This window comes from Lygodium microphyllum, chromosome 5 (assembly GCF_053477565.2).
Source record: "Lygodium microphyllum isolate KBCC chromosome 5, Lygodium_microphyllum_v1.1.10, whole genome shotgun sequence".
Classification (NCBI taxonomy): domain Eukaryota; kingdom Viridiplantae; phylum Streptophyta; class Polypodiopsida; order Schizaeales; family Lygodiaceae; genus Lygodium; species Lygodium microphyllum.
Window position 1 is genome coordinate 102,280,840 of NC_141139.1, and position 5,662 is coordinate 102,286,501.

The 5,662-nt window shown below is 37.3% G+C and overlaps 1 pseudogene; it reads right to left on the reverse strand.

The window, feature by feature from the left end:
- Positions 1-3,592: 3,592 nt before the first annotated feature.
- Positions 3,593-4,879, reverse strand: LOC148036213 (uncharacterized; annotated as a pseudogene).
- Positions 4,880-5,662: the final 783 nt, after the last annotated feature.

Below are 5,662 nucleotides of genomic sequence, written 5' to 3' on the forward strand. Positions count from 1 at the left end.
CCATACGAATCTTTGTGGTTTAGATTACTTTAGTCAACTCAATTATGCTTGTCTTGCGACAAGGATGATCCTTCTAAAGGTAATAACTAAATCTAACGGAGAATAATAATTACCAATACGCGTAAACATGCGATTTATTGCTTCTACGCATCACATGGTTCATGATAACTTTATCTTTCCTTGGTGTAGCAAAAACCGCATGATAATCTGGAAGTTAACTTTTCCTAAGACATACTAGGATTTACATCAATTAATCATGCTTACAACCTTATAGTCTATACTTCCGAATCTTATGCTTTGACGAACCATGCAACCTTTCCTAAATGCGGCTTCTGATGAATGACGTTATCGCATGATGATTATGCGATACGCAACATTCCCTTAGCTATAATGTAGTTAACGAAGTTTATACCAACTAAAGCTAATGTTAACTTAGTCCATACGATCATTTTCGTACTCTATTATTTCTTTTCGGATAATACTTTATGGTGCTAACCTTTCCTCATGAAATCATTACGAGAAGGATGTTGCCTAACATGCGGCACACGCTTATTCCTACCATGTCTAGGACAAAAGAGAATGCACTTATAAATTCCATTTCTTTGCCTAAGTTTAGACTCATTACTTTGATAAGGTACGAAAACTACATGCAACTATCCTTCTAAGGTGGATAACTCGTTCAAATTCATGACATATTTCAATCTTGCCTAATGTTCAAGAGATACTTTATCAAATGTGTTTTTTTTTCCAATTTCCATATGCTTTAAAATTAAGCGTAAAAATGCAATTTCCTTTATGAGCTAAGCGCGCCTAATCATGCGAGAATAACTCGAAAGAACCTGGACTTGAGGACTCGGGGAGATGTCCACTTGTATATTCGGAGATGAGCCTCCCGCGGTCGCACCTTGTGATCTTTTTGGGGCCATCGTAGGCGTAAATTCGACTTCCGATTTGCCTTTGTGGTCTACGGAGTGTCTTGCCTTGGCATGCAACCTTCGGACCTTTGCCTTTCCTCGTAGGCGGAAGATTTCTTTACGGGATGTCGCTTGCGGCAAAAGGGCTTTAAAGACTTATTGCGAAAGCCTTTTTCGAAGGGTCTTGGGGTTCTTTACAGCTTCACCTTCCCCTCTTCAAAGTCCCGGGGAGGGGTATGAATGCCCTTTGGGAAATGTGGCGGGAAGGGGGCTTAAGGAGGCCCCCCCCCTTAGAAGCTTCTAAAGAAGCTTCTAAGAAGCTTCAGCTTCTGCAGGACACGTGGGGGGAGAAATCGTGATCAGCGTGGGCGGCGGAGTGGGCGGCAGAACGACTGGTGGCTGGGCGCAGCGTTGGCAGACTGGCGGCAGCTCCGGCAGCTGGCAGCAGCGCGGCGGCTCCTGCTCGATGGCGACGACCTCCACCTCCCACGTTTTGCCTTTCTCCTTCAGCTCCTCTCCCACAGTTTCCTTTCTCCCTCTCTCCCCACCACACCCCCTTGATGGGGGGTGTTTATATAGGCATGGGGGTGGGGAAGAGGGCCTCCACACACGTGGAGGACTCCCCTCATGCAGTCCCCACTTCACTCCTTCTTGGCCATCCCCCCTCCACACTCCCTCTCCTCCAGCCATGCATCGGCTGGGGGAAGGGATAATAATAAAAAAATTTGCCTTGTATTTATCCTATTGCCCTTCCCAAGCGGACGTTTCCTTGTGGTTTTTACGGTCCTCAACCCCGGCCTTTAATTCTTGACGTGGAGACCTCATTTTCGAGCGTGCATGGTGTGGATTAGGTTACCAATAATCACGAAGTAGGGGAATACTCTTGCACAAGGTTTACACGGCGTGCGGAAGGTTAATATTTACGATACGCGGTACGCGGAAATATTACAACAAACATCTCCATATTGATCCCATACATACTTCAAAGGCTTGAACATTGCTTCTACTCCCATCTTATCTAGCCTATACATGATTTTGAGTCAATATCTATGGCATTGTTCATGGCTCCAAATCATGAAGAAAGGATACTTCCTTTTTGCATGGATCTCCAAGCACTTAATAACTACCATAACATTCTTATGTAAAGCTGTTGACCAAACTCTCACTAGGAATCTTGAAAATAAGGCTTCAAGAAAGTCCATACATCTTAGTCGAAGAACAAGCCATTGCTTTCCCATTTGAAACCTTTGAAACTTTTTAGACTTAGCAAAGCATCGTTGTAAAAGAAGACCATTGAGATCAAGTATTACACATGATTGTGTTGCATTTCTTATCAATGACACATCAATCACATCATCGTACTCTACTGTTGTTGAATCTATTAAATATCCAACCATAGATGTCTTAGTTGAAGCTACAAAGAAGAAAAAGAAGCACATTAGATTCATTTACTTCCTCATCATTCTACTTAATATTTGAGCTATAAAGTGGCATAGAACACTAAAGCAATTTAAGTTCACATTGACAAATACATACATAGGTACTACTTAATAAATGATGTCTTAAGAAAAGAGACATTTGACCATGTGGTCAAATCTAACCAAGAGTAATATCATAAGGTGAAAAAATATATATATGATGATTTCTTTGAAGTAAAATCTATTCTAATAAAGTCATTTTTTCATACCTACTTTTTATTGCTAATTATAAGTATACTTGAGATACTAACAATAGATTCTTGTAATTAGTTGCAACAATTATATTATCATAATAATATTTAATATACTCAATTTCTAAAAAGGCCTTCAAAATGGCATGTACAAAGAAGGTTTTTATTAGTTTGAATTATTAAAAGAAAATTTAAACATGATACTTTTGACCATGTGACCAAAACTATATCACATATAAGTGACAGATGACAATTTAATTGAGATAAGTTATACTCTATTTAGATAAGTTTTCATAGCTTCTTCGTAAGGACTAACCATTCTATTTTTGAACTAGTTATATCCCATAGATATTTAAACTCATGAATTGTAACAAGGATTTTACCTTAATATTCCATATACACATCTCAAAAGATACATTGGAGTGAAATCTTTGTTGCAATATTTGCTACTGAGGTAAAACTCCTTTGGGAGGTGCAATGAATCTTTTTTGGGGTGTGCAATATATTGGTGGTTCTCTTATCCTAAGGTACATACATAGACATACACTAGTGATGTAGTAAAAGAGGCTATAAGAGATAAGAGATTTGACCATGTGGACAAATCTAACCAAAACTAACATGACAAGATCATTACACAACACATATAAGAGTTTAATTGAAATAATATCTAAAATAGACGTAAGTAAATTTTGCATAGCTAGCTCAAACTTTTCATTATGATAAGTATTATTACACACTAGATTACAAATAAACAGTTATTCTTACAAAGGATTAAATAATTTAATGAGCTCTTTAATACTATTTTGGTCAAATATTTACTTAAATAGATTTTTTAAGCCAAACATGCTTGGTACCTTTTGTAAAAAATTAAAAAACTAAAGACATAGTTTCTTTAAGTAATATCGCCAAAGAAAGAAAATATTACAAATGATAATGGAAGTAACTTCTCAAGAAAAAAATCAAAATTACATCAATGTATCTTCCTTGATGAAAGGAGAAGGAACGGAGTTTAAACACCTAAAGTAGCTTTTAATTTCTATTTCATAATTAGACTTGCTATATCTTGTCTTCATTCTTCTATGCCCTCAAGTTGTACTTCAAGAACTTGAACTTCAGTAGGAGGAACCTCTTGGGAGTTTGAATTTTGTTTGGCACTCTCATGGACCCTCCACAATTGTGCTTCAACCTCTCTTTGCTCTTGAGTGTTGCAAACCACTGCAATAGTCCTCATATGACTTACCAATGCCACCTTAGATGCAAGTCCACTTGCATATACATCAAATACAACCTCATGAGCATCATTGAATGCTTTGATTGTAGTTTCCATAGCTTTCATTTTCTTTCTCAAAATGGCCTTTGCAATCCTTTGTTCTTCTTCAAGATCTTCATCATTACACTCCTTGTCCAAGCCTTCAAAGTCCAAAATGGAAGGCTTGTTGACATTGTTTATAGATCACTCAAAATTGATGAAGCTTTTCTCCATGGTCACTAATGTCAAAACCACAAAAGAATCTATAGATCCAAAAGCAAATGTTCTATCCATTGGTAGGAAGTCAACACTACCAACTAGCATGCGATACTTACAAGAAATGATTTCAAGATCATTTTCCAAAGCTGTCATTTGCTTTTGATCAAGAAATGATAACAACATGAATTCTTTAGGTTCACAAGTCATTTGTAGTAGAGTGGATACAACCTTTCCAAACTTTATAGAGTCCCATTTCATTCCCTCAACCCCATGTGTAGCATCTAGAACAACAACCCCAATGGTAATTGGATCTCTGTAAACATTATGTATAAGATCAAAGGTTTCTAGATTTCATCCGAAAACATATACACGCCAAGGGAAAGTAGTGGAGGATTGAAGAGGATTTTGCTTTTTTCTAATTAGTAAGTTTACAATATCTTTTGCTCCATTTGGTAGGGACCGTGCATCAGCTCCACGTGTGAGCTTCTTTGATATCCAATCATTGCAAATGCCTAAAATCTTTGTGTAGACTTCATCATTGATATCATAATCATCAACAAGCTCTTCCCAAGTCTTCATGACAACGCTACTTTTTGGAACTGAAGCATTGAAAAGAGTGAGTAATTCCTCCTTTAGGACCCTATCTTGCTTGATTTGCTTAGCCCTTGTTTCCATGTCAATCATATCTTCCTTATCCCATTTGTTTCTAAGAAAAAGGATATGACCTTCATTGATATCCTCTTGTAGCATAAGGATTTCTCCATCCTTTAAACCCATAAGGCAATGAAATGCAGCAGGAGAAGGTTTTTCTCCATCCTTTAAACCCATAATGCAACGAAATGATTTTGATCCAACTATCAAATATTTTTTGGGAGCTAACAATCATATGGAAATCTCTAGATCCACAATTTTCTTCAATGTATGCCACAAATCTTTGCAAATAAACGATCAAAATAGTGAGCATAGAACAAAAGAAAGAGCATCACACTAATCTTCACAAAAAGAGAACATAAGCTTATATGTGATTACCTGCCATGGTACTCTTTGAGAGCTTTTCTTAGAAAGCCCTTGTTGGAGTCTTGGTGGAGAACCAAATGCTAGCCACTGATCTCTTAATTTTTTAAGTTGCCCAACATAAGGGGCATTCTTCATAACATTATGTGATTCCATATTTGTCATTCGTGAAAGCTCAATGCACATTTCCGCAGGACAATCAACTAATATTCTAGCATTTCTCGTGGTGTATAAATGCTTGGTTGCTAGACAACATGTAGTATTACTCTGAATATATATCTTTGCTACATGAATTGAGTGAAGCCTCGATATAATCCAATAACTATAAGTGTCCAACTTATTAGCATCCACCTCATCACAATGCATGGGTCTCTTCTCATTGTTGTCTTGTACAAAAGGCATAAGATATGCTACTATTGCTGGATTCATGGGATTCTTTATGAAAGACATGGTTAGCTTCTCTACATAATCCCAACATAGTGACCTATAAGAATACAAAGGAGGTGCCTCATAACACCTATCAAAGAATAGGAAATTGTGTTGGACCAAATGGAAAGAATTTTTCAAACATGTGAAATCTTGATTCTTTCTTCTTTC